The sequence below is a fragment of the Miniopterus natalensis genome, chromosome 3, assembly GCF_054644295.1.
Source record: "Miniopterus natalensis isolate mMinNat1 chromosome 3, mMinNat1.hap1, whole genome shotgun sequence".
Taxonomy (NCBI): domain Eukaryota; kingdom Metazoa; phylum Chordata; class Mammalia; order Chiroptera; family Miniopteridae; genus Miniopterus; species Miniopterus natalensis.
The window spans coordinates 91,877,804-91,889,893 of record NC_142083.1 but is presented as its reverse complement, the minus strand read 5'-3'; the positions used below and the strand labels follow the sequence as shown (position 1 = coordinate 91,889,893).

Here is a 12,090-nt window from a genome sequence, read left to right as displayed (position 1 = left end):
GAGTGGGGTTGTGTACTATTTCTGCCCACCCAGTGGCACTGCTCCTTTGGGGGACCCCTCACTCCCACTTTCTCCATGTGGCTCTAGGGGTATCTGCCCTGGACTGGGGCAAGCTCCTGACGCAGACCTGTACAATCAGCAACAGGGATGAGCTGGGACCCAACAAGAGGCAAGCCTGGGTGGGGTCTTGCTGGAGATCTGGGAGGGCCAAGCTGGGCGACACAGAGCCTTACTGGATGGAGAGATGCAAGCTATGTCCCAGCACCATTGCTGAGCACTTGACCAGCCAGGCCCTGGGCCTTTGCAGTTATATGAGTTGTTAACTGATCTTTGAACATAGGCCTGACTGCAGAGCTCTGGTAGCTTAGGGGCTAGAACATGGCTGGGGATGGGGCCTCACCTCTCTCCCAGAATCCTGGGGGGGCCTCTGGACCTCCTCCTAAAGCAGCTCCATCACTCAGTTTGACCTTCAAAGTTGGCATCTGCTTGCAAGAATCTGTCTCCTCGGGGAATTCAGCCTCCAGATGTCAGATCCAAGGCAGCAGCGGTGGCTGCACATGGCTCTCCCCAGAGTGAATCAGCCACATTCCAAAGGTGCAAACACAGACACCACGCCCTCAGCAGCCTGGGGCTGCAGACTTCCTCCCCAGGCCCGCCCAGCCCCCATTCCTGCTCCCCACCCCTCTCCCCTCTTCCCAGCCAGACCAGGCTTTGGGCTTCCTTTCCAGAGACATTCTCCTGGAACTGAAACAGAGAGAAAAAGAAAGCCACTGGGACCAGGAGACACCCTGATCCATTGTTCACTCCCTCCCCTGCAGCAAGCACAGACCCTAGCCCAGATCTCCCCCAGTTATCAGTAATATACAAGGTGGGGCAAAAGTGAATTTATAGCTCAAGCCTGCATGGCTCAGGGGTTAAAGGGTAGGCCTGTGCACCTGAGGGTCATGTACCTAGGTTACAGGTTCAATCCTCACCCCCAGTCAATGCAGCCAATCAATGTGTTGTCTTTCTCACATCGATGTTTCTCTCTCTCCCTTCTATTCTCTCTGAAAAGCAGTGGGAAAAAATCCTCAGATTAAAGAAAAAAAAAAGTGGGTTTACAGTAGTTTGTATGGAAAATAATACAATAATTAATAAATAATAAAACAAGAATAAGCTCTGTGTTTCGAATACTCACAACTATAAACTACTTTTTCCCTACCCTGTATGGGTTCATCCACTCAACAGGTATTTATTGAGCACCTACTGTGCGGCAAACCAGATACAGAAAAGCCCCTGACCCAGCAAGACTCAGACAAAATCAGAAAATAATTCCAAGTATGGGAAGAGCTAGAGGAAAGAAGGAAGAAGGGGCTGAGGCTGATGGCAAATGACAGAGGGAAGGTTATGAGGTGGGGGCAGGGGGGCCTGCTCAGGGGGAACACATAAGCGAGGCCTGAAGGATGAATCAAAGCCTCCTCTAGAGAGTCACTTCTCCGTAAACACTTCATGAGAACTACAGCAACATAACCACAGAGAATCTCCCTCAATCACTCAAGTTCTTGAGTCCACTTCCTGGTGCCTTCTGTCAGCATTAATGCAGGAAAGTCTGGCTAATATTTTTTTTAATAAGAGCTTTAGTGAGATATAATTCAGATACCATACCATTTACCATTTTCAAGTATACACTTCAATGTTTTCAGTATATTCGCCATGTTGTGCAACCATCACCACAATCAATTTTAGAACATTTTCATCACTCCCAAAAGAAACCCTGCAGCCATGAACAGTTAGTCTCCAACCCCTGTGCCCACTGCCCCTGGCAACCAGTAGTCTATTTTCCATCTCTATGGATGCTTATTCTGGACATTTCATATAAATGGAACCATACCGCATGTGGGTGGTCTTTTGTGTCTGGCTTCTTTGCTCAGCATGCTATCAAGGTTTACCCATGTTGTAGTATATATCAGAACCTCATCCTCTTCGTGGCTAAATAATATTCCATCGTATGGCTAAACCACATTCTATTCAGCCACTCACCAGTTGATGAACATTTGGGTGGTTTCCTCCTTTTGCCTGTTGTGAATAACACTGCTGTGAACAACCCTGTACAAGTTTTTGCCTAGACATATGTTTTCATTTCTCTTGGGTATATACCTGGGAGTGGAAGTGCTGGGTCTAATGGTGACTGTATGTTGAGGAACTGCCAGACCATTTCAAAACGGCTGTACCATTTGACATTGCCACCAGCAGTGTGTGAGGGTTCCAATTCCTCCCTATCCTCCTGACACTTACTATTGTCTCTCTTTTTTTGTTATAGTTGTCCTGGTGGGTGTAAAGCAATATCTCAATGTGGTTTTGATTTGTAGTTCCCTAATAAAGTCTATCCTCAGTCTGGCTTTGGATGGTGGTACCCAACTGTTCTCCCATTCCTTCCATGCCAGCACTCCACTGCCCCCATTCCTTGAGGATTCCAATGCATTTAAACCCTATACCAGGTCTTGCTGTGATCCATTTCCTCCCTCACAAGGGTCAAACACACATCCAGTCCAATTCAGCCAATGCCTACTGCCTGAGGCCTTCAGGTACAAGAAATACTAAGGAGGCGAGATAGGGGGTCCAGGTCTGTGCCCCCAGGACAGACAGTGAGGAACAGGGGCCTCGTGCAAGTATCTACAGGAGTTCCTATACATCTCTTCCTGTGTCCCGACCAAAATGTAAGCTCCATGAGTGCAGAGCTTCTTTATTCATTCATTGCTATATCCCTAGATAGTAGATATGCCAAAAATATTTGTTGGGGATACAAGGGGGTTGTTAGTGGTTAGAAGCTTAGGCTCTGGAGTGAAATGATTTGTACTAGAATAATCCCACCTCTGCTACTTGACAGCTGTGTGCCCTTGGGCGAAACACTTGGCTTCTCTGAGTCCCTCTCATCTACAAAATGGGCCTGATAACAACAATCTACCTGACACGGTAGTTTTGAGAATTAAATAACGTAATACAGATCAGGCAATATTACGTGCCAAGGACCCTTAGAGATGAGATCACGTAATGTCAATCCTCACAAGAGTCTTGTGAGATGGGACTATTATTACCAGCTTCCACATTATAGAGGAAATAGGAACTCTGAGGGCTCAAGGAATCTGTCGGGTCATAAGGCTGGTTAAGACAAAACCAGGATCTAAACCAAGACCCCTACCTCTAGGCAAGGGCAGTGTGGACGAATGCCCTGTGGCCTAACACAAATGGAGGAGAGCTGGGCAATCTCTGGATAGATGACAAATTAGTCCAAAGTGCTCATCATATACCCGTGGGCTCAGTGTCTGGCTCTGAGCAAAGTGAGCAGGACACTGGTAAGTTTCAAAGACCCCAAACAAGGGACTGTAGTGCTTTGGCGGGGGCTGGGAGGGTACAAAGAGATCCTGGGACTGCAAGTCTAGGGCACTAGAACAGACACCAATGGGGGTGGGAGGCTCAGGGGTCAGAGGTCAGGAAGATAAGATGGTACTAATAGTTTTATCAGGGAAAGCAAAAAGAACTCAGAAGTGTCCAACAGGGAAGCCTGGCTACTAAGAAGGGCTCCCATAAAGATGGCAGGCCTCTTCTCAGGGTGTGCAGCCTCAGGAAGGAGCCACACAGCATTCACCCAGTTGGACCACCCTAAGTGACAGGTGTGGCTAGGTTGTTCTCAAATCAAAGAGCCTATCTTGGCCTAGGGGAGACATCAAACTAGCCCCTAAAAAAGTGGGGTTGGTGCCCCCTAGAGGCTGGGTATAAATATTGGGAGCTTTCTTGAGTAGAGGTGGGGTTTCTTTCCCCTCACTTTTGCTCTTGAATTGAGGAAACCCATCAAGTACAAGAGGTGCAAAGATGAAACCTTAGGGAACACCTACTTCTGGGACCATAGGCAGACCCTGAGAGCTTTAGGACATAAGCAGAACCTGGTGCAAAGTGCTGTGAGGGGAGAGCTCAGGACAGAGCAAGAAGCTCAGGAGTGAGTGGGTGATCTAGGGCAGCCAGATCTTTGGGGATACTTGGCAGGGGAGGGTTGGAGACGGGGATATTGCTTGAGACTCCCCATATGTACCTGGATCAGGGATGGAACACAAAACCCACGTATGTGCCCTTTGGTGCACAAAACAATGCTCAACCAACTGAGCCACTCCAGCTGGGCTCCATCATTTATTTTAAACAGGGGAGAAGCTCAACTGATGACAGCATTCCAACTGAGAATGTGTTTAAATTCAGTTGTGGAAAACCATTAGGCACACCAGTCTCTTATCTGCCAGAAGGCTTGGAAGGGGTTTCTCACAGCTGCCTGGCTGGGAGGCCTGGGACAGTGGTTTGCCGGGTCTAGTCAGAAGACCACATGCATCACAAATCACTTGAGCTTGTTAAAAATACAGATCCCTAGACCTTGTCCCAGACTTACTGGTGAGCATGCTGAGTTTGAGAACCCATTGGGGCTCTAAGACTCAGAATATCTCCAGGGAGCCAAAGAGGGTAGGAGGGACCAGATCAACAGGAAGCAATGTGCAGAGTGACTGTTAACAAGCCCTGGCCCACAGGGGTCATTTGAGGGGACCAGCTCCCATCTCCTTCTGGCCTTCTATTCACTCAAGTCTCATGACTCACATGTGCCACCTCAGACCTCTCCCCCTCCATCCTGTACCCTCACACTCAGTCAGTGGCCATAGCTTCAGCTGTGCCCTTAGTTCAAGGCCAGGGAGTGCAAGTAGGTTCCAAGTGCCCAGGCAGAATCATTCAGTCCTTGGGCCAGGGCCCAAGACTAAAGCCTGAGATTTCATGAGGAAGCCCCTGGCTGAAGACACTGGCAGGTGTCCCATATGGTGCCACTGGCCCCTCCTATACCAGTCTCACCCTGAAAACAGACTGACTGATTCAGCTCAGTTGTAAAAGCCTGGGGATTAGGCCAGGGGATTGCATAGCTCAGAAGAATAGGAAGTGTCTCTGTCCCCTTTGGTCATCATCACCTCCCCATCCCTGTGCCCCCACAGTGTGTGTGTGTGTGTGTGTGTGTGTGTGTGTGTGTGTGTGTCTGTGTGTGTGTGTCTGTGTGTGTGTGTGTGGTGGGTGGGTCTCCAAGGTACCCACTATAGCAAACACATGGCCACATATAAAATACATCCCTTCTGTTGGGGTGAATCCACTCTCTGAGGGGCAGGGCTTGGGCTTTGGACTCCAATGGTTTGGGGTTTTTTGCACTTGGATCCCATAGCTGTGCGCTCTCAGGTGAACCACTTAACATCTCTGAGCCTCCCTCTTGTCTATTACATGACCTAACAGTAAGTTACCCTGTGGTCCTATACCACTAGGACCTCAGACTCACTGGTATCTTAAGGTTCAAACACAAAAGGCTGAGTTCCACTCCTAATCCTCTTGGGGTCACATTTCATACCATAACCCAAAGGCCAAGAGTAAAACTGTGACAGGCTGGGAAAGAGGTCTCCATGAGAAACCCACAGGCCTTCAGTGCGTTGGGACCTGATCACAGGCAGTCTTCACAGGAGCATAAAATGATCTCCCCCCACTTTCCACAGCAGAGAAACGATGGGCACAGCCAGCAGAGACCAAATCGGCAACTCTGAGGCCCTTTCTACCACATCTGGTCGGCGATCAGAGAGCCTGCTTGCAGGCACAGACTTGGGTGGGTTTCATGGGTGTGCTTTTTTTGTTTTTTTGTGTGTGTGAATTTTTGGTTAATCCTCACCTGAGGGTATTTTTCCCATTGCTTTTTTCAGAGTGGAAGGGAGGAAAGGAGGGGGAGAGAGAGAAACATCAATGTGGGAGAGACACATCGACTGGTTGCCTCCCACACACCCCGAATGGCGGGGAGCGAACCCGCAAACCAACCAGGGTATGTGCCCTTGACTGGGAATCGAACCCGTGACCTTTTGGTGCACCGGCCAGTGCTCTAATCACTGAGCCACACCAGCCAGAGCTCGTGGATGTGCTTTAATCTCTCCAGGCTTGCAGGGATGTTTGGGTGACGCTTCTTGTCCTGCAGTTGCTGGTGGGTACACATAGCCTGCCTGGCTGACACCTTCTTTGTTACTGTTCCAGAGCACTCAGCCATAGCAGGCTTCCCCCTCAACCCACTCCCAGCGGCAGCCTCTTTCCAGTTCTAGGTCTTCTGCCTTCCCTCCCCGAAGCCACTTGTACCTGCTGCAAAGCCTGAAAGGGGTGACAAGATCTTCCCAGACAACAAAAGCCTCTCCCAGAACAGAGAGAAGAGACTTCCCTCCAGGAAAACTCCTGCTACACTCTTGTTCTGTACACTAATTTTAGGCTGGGTTTCAGGGCCCCAACTGCTGGGTGTGCATTACAGCAAACTGTTTTTTTGGGAATACTGTCAGCAAAAAGGACCCTGACAGCCCATCCTTCCCTTCAAGTCACTCACCACCCCCTCCCTCTAGCACGTTGGGAGGAAAATGAGGGGTAGAGTGGAGAACCTATCTTGGTCAAGGTCACCCCACCCTGGGTCTCTTGGGTGTGTTTCAGGCAATGACGTCAACCTCCTTGGGCTCCCTGAACCCAATTTCCTCTCAGCTAACAGCAGCGCCCAGGTCGATTGTCCTGATGATTAAAGGAAATAATATGCATAAGGCACCTAGCACTTGGCCAGGCACCTGCTCAACACGTGAGCCATTATTATTATTCCATCCTTTCTTTCTCCTCGCTCCAGCCTGCCCCACGGGCATTGCCGGGCTGCTCCTCAAACCCCCAGGCGCCGGCTGGTTCCCTGGCTTCCTCAGGTCTTGACTCAAACGTCACCATTCCGAGAGCCTTCCCTAGCCGCCCGGGTGATGCCCTTCCCCGCTTTTGTCCTCACCCTGACACTCATCTGACACACTGGACATGCTACTGATGCGCCCGGGCCGTAAGCCCTCTGAGGGCAGGGCTTCTGTGCCAGTCTCCATCCGGCGCCCGCGCCCGCCGGGGTGAGTGAAGGTTTCCTATCACGTCTCCGGGGCTGCGGGCGCGCCTCGGAGCCTGGCACAGGGGCCGGACCCCGCCCTGGGCCAGAGCACGACGGCGCGCGCGGGGGCCGCGGGCCCGGGCTAGCAGCAGGACCGCGGTTTCGGGGGGCGGCGCCGGGGACAAAGGACTGCCCTACCTGTGCTGGGGGCGCAGGCACCTCCCCGCGGGCGGCTTCGGCGCGCACCCGCGAGGTCACGTCCGGGGCGTGCCAGCCGGAAAAAGGCCCGGCACAGGGCAGGAGGGGCGGGACGTTCGCTGCCACGCCACGCCCCTCCGGCCGCGGGCCCAATGCGGAGGCGGGGCCAGCGGGGCCCGGCCCGCCTCACATTTCCGCTCACCCCGGCCTGCTCATTCATATTCATGAGGAGGGTGAAGGGCGGGACCCGGTCCCCAGCGGCGCCCCGCCCCCTGGCCGCGTGTCCCGCCCCCTTGGAGGCTCCGGCCCCAGTGGGGCGCCCCCGGCTTCCGCCTCGGGGAGGGAGTTTCCACTTGGTCACGACTCAAAAATGTGTCGCTCCCGCTCCTCCGCCCCCTCGTCCCTGCCCTCGGTTGGGGGGGGGGGTCTCTTCCCTGGGAAGGCAGGAGGGGCGGCTCCTCCTTCCTGGGGCAGGTCCGTGGGGATCCGGGGCTAGCCGCTCCCTCTTTCCCTCCTTCCAAGATAGCGCCTGTAATAATACTCATTTTTAAAATGTAATAGTCCTAATTTATTAAGCTCCTATTTTGTATTAGGCACCGTGCCCTTTATATGAACTTTTCTCTTAATCCTCCCAACAGTCCACTTGAGGTAAGTAAAATATTGTCATCCAGAAGCTCAGAAAAGTTGAGTGAGGTACCCACCATTTATTTACACAGCAGGTCTTGGGCTTTTCCGGAGGTGCTTGCCCCCCAAAATGGGCTTATCTGGGCACTGCTGGATGGCTGGGTGTGGCTGAGGGGTGCGTCTGAATGCCCCACTGGAGGCACGAGTTACATACTAGGGGAAACGAAAGCATGAAGGCTGGACAGGCTGGACCTTTGGCTGGGCCCAGTGCAAAAGGAAAACAGAGGGGCCCTGTGTTGAAAAATGATCAAGAGCCCTGGCTGGTGTGGCTCAGTGGTTAGAACATCTGCCCAAGCACTAAAGGGTCCTAGGTAGGATTCCCGCTCAACGTACGTCCCTGGGTTGCAGGTTCAATCCCAGCCTGGTTGGGGTGTATGTGGGAGGCAGCCAATCGATGTGTCTCTCACGTGGATGTTTTAGTCTCTCTACACCCCTCCTCCCCCCACTTCCACTTTCTCTCAAAATCAATGGAAAAAATATCCTCAGGGTGAAGATTAACAACAACAAAAAGATTAAGAATTGCAAGACGATGATGGGAGAATATTGAGTCCCAAAGCATGAGCCCTTCTAAGCGCCAGGTTTGTGGGACTGCACAGGTGGATATCATGAAGCTGACCCTGATTAAAGCACTCAGGGGCTCTGCTAGGGACAGAGAAGTCACAACCCCACCTCCAGTGTCACTCACCCCCACCCCTCAGCCCAGGAATCTCACCTCCAAGAACTCCAAAAGGGAAGTACTTCAGGCCCTCCAGGACCAGTTTCCTGAGGGTCAGGTGAGTCCCACAGGGTGTGTCCCAAACCTGAACCACCCAGCTGACTCTTGGGCTGTGGCTCCTGGGCATTCTCAGCCCTGGGCCCTTCAGGCAGGTGGGTAGGATCTTAAGGGCCAGGCCAGGCCCAGAAGGGGCCTCAGTTCTGACTTGAAGCCCTCCTTTCTCACTGGCACAGGGTGTGAAGAGCAGCCAGGGCTGCTTCCCAGAATAAACACTCCACCCATAGTCTGCCCCAGTCCTGCAGGCAGGGCAAGCCAGCAGGCAAGGCAAGACAGTGCCAACTGGAGAGACTCTCATCAGGATGCCAATTCAAGGTTAATAAGTCATCCTGATCTCACTTTCTCCATCACTGCATTCTTGTGCCTGGTCCCACTCATAGTTAGTTGCAGGCTTCCTTAATAATAATAGCTACCATTTGTCGCACTGCTCCTTCTCCCCACTGGAATTGGTGGAAGTCTTCTGTGTACCCTCTCCACTGAGCCTCACACAGGAAACTAAGGTTCAGAGAGAACCAAGAGCTGGGCTAAGTTCAATGCCAGAGTTCATGGTGTGCTGCCATTCATCTGTCCTGGTTCCTGCCACCTCTCCTATGTCTGCAAATGTAGGATTTATGCCTCCCTTCTTCATGTTCACTCTCAGCTCCTTAGATAGAGTAACGGTTCTAGAAAGACAAAAATTGTGCTTATACTGAGTTTCCTGCTGGAGCTAGCATTGTGCATTAAAGAGCCATGTGTGTGAATATGTGAGCCACTTCCCGAAAGGTTAAAGTCAGTGATGCGCAGGCAGGCTAAATAGCCATCTCAGATGGTGAATACAGAAAAATTAAATTTATTTAAGGAAAAGGGGATGGGGAATGGGGATATCCAAAGGGAAGAGCTATACAGCACTGAGCCAAAGGGTACTGGGTCCATGATGGCAGCAAAAATATTCTTGGGACAGTGAAACAAGGAAGGTGCACAGAAGAAGCAACAGGAGAGCTGAGGCTGGGCTGCTCTGGCTCACTGGGAAGTCAGAGAGAAAAGGGGGCCTTGGAGACAGGTTCAGGGGTAAGCCCAGGAGGAGCTGCTGCTGCCCTTTGCTCCCCTGGTTGCAAGTCTCATGGGATCCCTTTGGAGGGAAGAAGGGGGAAGGAATGGAGCTGGCCTGCTCCCCTAGTGGGGAGCACACACTGGGTCTTGTCCTGAGCTTACTTATCTTTCTCTTGCAGGTGGAAATCTTGGGGGAGGTCTCAGAGGAGTATCTCAATAGAATATTCATCAGCTTTCCAGGTGTACTCTTTCACTCTTTCAGGGTCATGGTCTCCACTGAATGGTCAGTGCCAGGGCAGGGGGTCATTAGCCAATGTAGCTGGTCCTGAGGCAGCCAAGGCATCACTTGTCTGGTTTTGCTGCTTTTCTGGGCTTGGAGCTGAAGTACAACTGAGGTCTAGATGTTATCTTTAGGGAGGAACTGCTCAGGGGGTCTAAAGGCATGACCAGGGATATGCTAGGGGAGGACAGGTCACCCTGGGGACAAGCTTCTTTTTTCCCCACTTTTGCCCCTTGGGAGGCATCTGGGGCTTTCTGCCCTGATGAGTTTCTGTACCTGGCCCATCGTCCTTGCTCTGCTTCTGTGTTTATAACACTTCCCCTCTGAGTACTGACAGGCAGGGGGTCCCCGCTAGATTGAGAGATCTCCTTGAAAATATAGATGGGGTTGTCTAACTCTGGGCACATAGTAGACCCTCAGTAAATGTTGAATAAACACATAACAGCTTAATTAGCATCTGTTGAATGAATGGGGAACCTAGGAGATGGTCAATATATGTTTATTGATGAAAGATTACAGGACAAGATTCAGTCCCCAAAATTTATCTATCAGCAATTTTCTTAGTCAGCTCAGGTTGCTATAACAGGATACCATAGACTGGGGGGCTTAACCAACACACATTTACTTCTCACAGTTCCAGAGGCTGGGAAGTCCAAGGTGAAAGTGCCCGCAGATTCACTTCCTGGTGAGTGCTCTCTTCCTTGCTTGCAGATGGCCATCTTGCTGTGTCCTTACATGGCAGAGAGAGGAAGGGAAGGAGAGAGAGAGAGGAAGAGAAATAGATCTTATCTCCCTCTTTTTGTCAGGGCACTGATCTCATCATGAGGACCCTACCCTTATGCCCTCGTTTAAACCAAATTACCTTCTAAAGGCTCCACGTGCAAATACAGTTACATTGGGGATTAGGGCTTCAACCTATGAATTTAGAGAGGATGCAAACATTCAGTTCATAACAGCAATATTTATGAAGTATATACTATATTCCAGACCCTGGGCAGAACTCTGCGGGGGAGTGGCAAAGCAGATAATGCCCTTGTATCCTACTCCCTACTCCTTGGGGAATTTAGGGTCTAATAGGGGAGATAGTCCATAACACTTGGGAGGGAGCAAGTAACAAAGAATGGGTGCTTAGAGTTAGGACTCTGGAGAGAGGAAACTCAGCATGATGGTGAGGAAGGAAGACATCTCTCCTCACCTACCTTTCACTAAGAAGGAGGATGCCTGACCTGGCCTGACTGCTATATGCTATAGTAGGTGTTGCCTCCTGGAAAAGCCAACTTTCCTGAAACTCTCAAAGCCTGGCCCTCTCAGATGTCGCCAAACCCCACCCTGCCAGTTATCTGATGCCCCAGGGACATAGCAGATTATAACACAAGCTTTGGAATCAGACTGACTGAGATTGCAGTCTGTACTGTGCCTCCTACCAGCTTCGAAGTACTTAACCTCTCTGTGCCCTCAGTTTCTTCCTCTGTAAAACAGCAATAATAATAGAACCCACCCTCAGGGTTGTAGATATAATTAAAGTAAAGCATCTGGTACAGAGAAAGAACTGGTCTGGCTGAGAACTGGGGGTTTCTGGTTGGGTCAACTCCACCAAAATTATAGCGTTCTTCATTTTTGTTGCATTTGCAAGAGTCAATTTAGGGACTTATTTGAAGCCAAGGGGACACTAGCTGGGTCCTGGAATTGACAGGCCTTGGATCAGGCTTAACACCTGGTAGTGATTGCTAATAAAGTCCCCTTTATGGCTTGGAGATCACTGGATTCCCCTGGTCGCTGGATTCAGTTCCTGTTGGGCTATAAGCTCCAGGAGAGCAAGGGCAACTGAGGTTGTCACTCTTTGTTGCATTGTTGTACAGTGGCTGGCATCCTGCAAAAACTCAGTAAGCATTTTTAACTGATATAAAATCAGCCCCTTGTGTACCTTTTTCGCACACCTGGATTTCCCCGGGGCTGGAGCCTAACCTGGCAGGGATAAGACTTTGTGACATTGTGGACTGCAGAGCTGCGCTGCTGGCTGAATCCCCACGAACCCGGACGCCGGGAGGGGGCGCTCTGCGTCCCTCAGCCTCCGCCCCTCCCCACGTACCCGCTGGTCAGTGGACCAGGCGAGTTGGCCCTTAACAGCCCCCTCCTGGGAGGCGCTAGGTCCAGAAGCTGGACTTCCCGCCAGGCCCATCTGCCGGCTAATGTTTAACTGGACCTCAC

At 51.2% G+C, this 12,090-nt stretch overlaps 1 protein-coding gene and 1 long non-coding RNA gene across 6 annotated transcripts in view; both read right to left on the bottom strand.

The window, feature by feature from the left end:
• The window catches only part of TFAP4 (transcription factor AP-4), a 36,816-nt gene extending 29,614 nt beyond the window's left edge, over positions 1-7,202 (bottom strand). For 3 of the 5 annotated variants that reach the window (XM_087815675.1, XM_087815679.1, XM_087815680.1), the window contains exon 1: positions 7,118-7,202. The gene's annotated coding sequence lies outside the window, so the exon portion shown is untranslated. Of the gene's footprint in view, positions 1-400; positions 628-7,117 lie in introns of those variants that run through there. The other 2 variants (XM_087815676.1, XM_087815677.1) reach the window with 2 other exon arrangements.
• A 3,163-nt stretch (positions 7,203-10,365) lies between these two features.
• LOC107538270 (uncharacterized) lies at positions 10,366-11,041 on the bottom strand. Its single transcript, XR_001603301.2, has 2 exons — positions 10,745-11,041; positions 10,366-10,612 (listed from the first exon to the last, which is right to left on the bottom strand). It is a non-coding gene; the product is annotated as an uncharacterized LOC107538270 (long non-coding RNA).
• Positions 11,042-12,090: the final 1,049 nt, after the last annotated feature.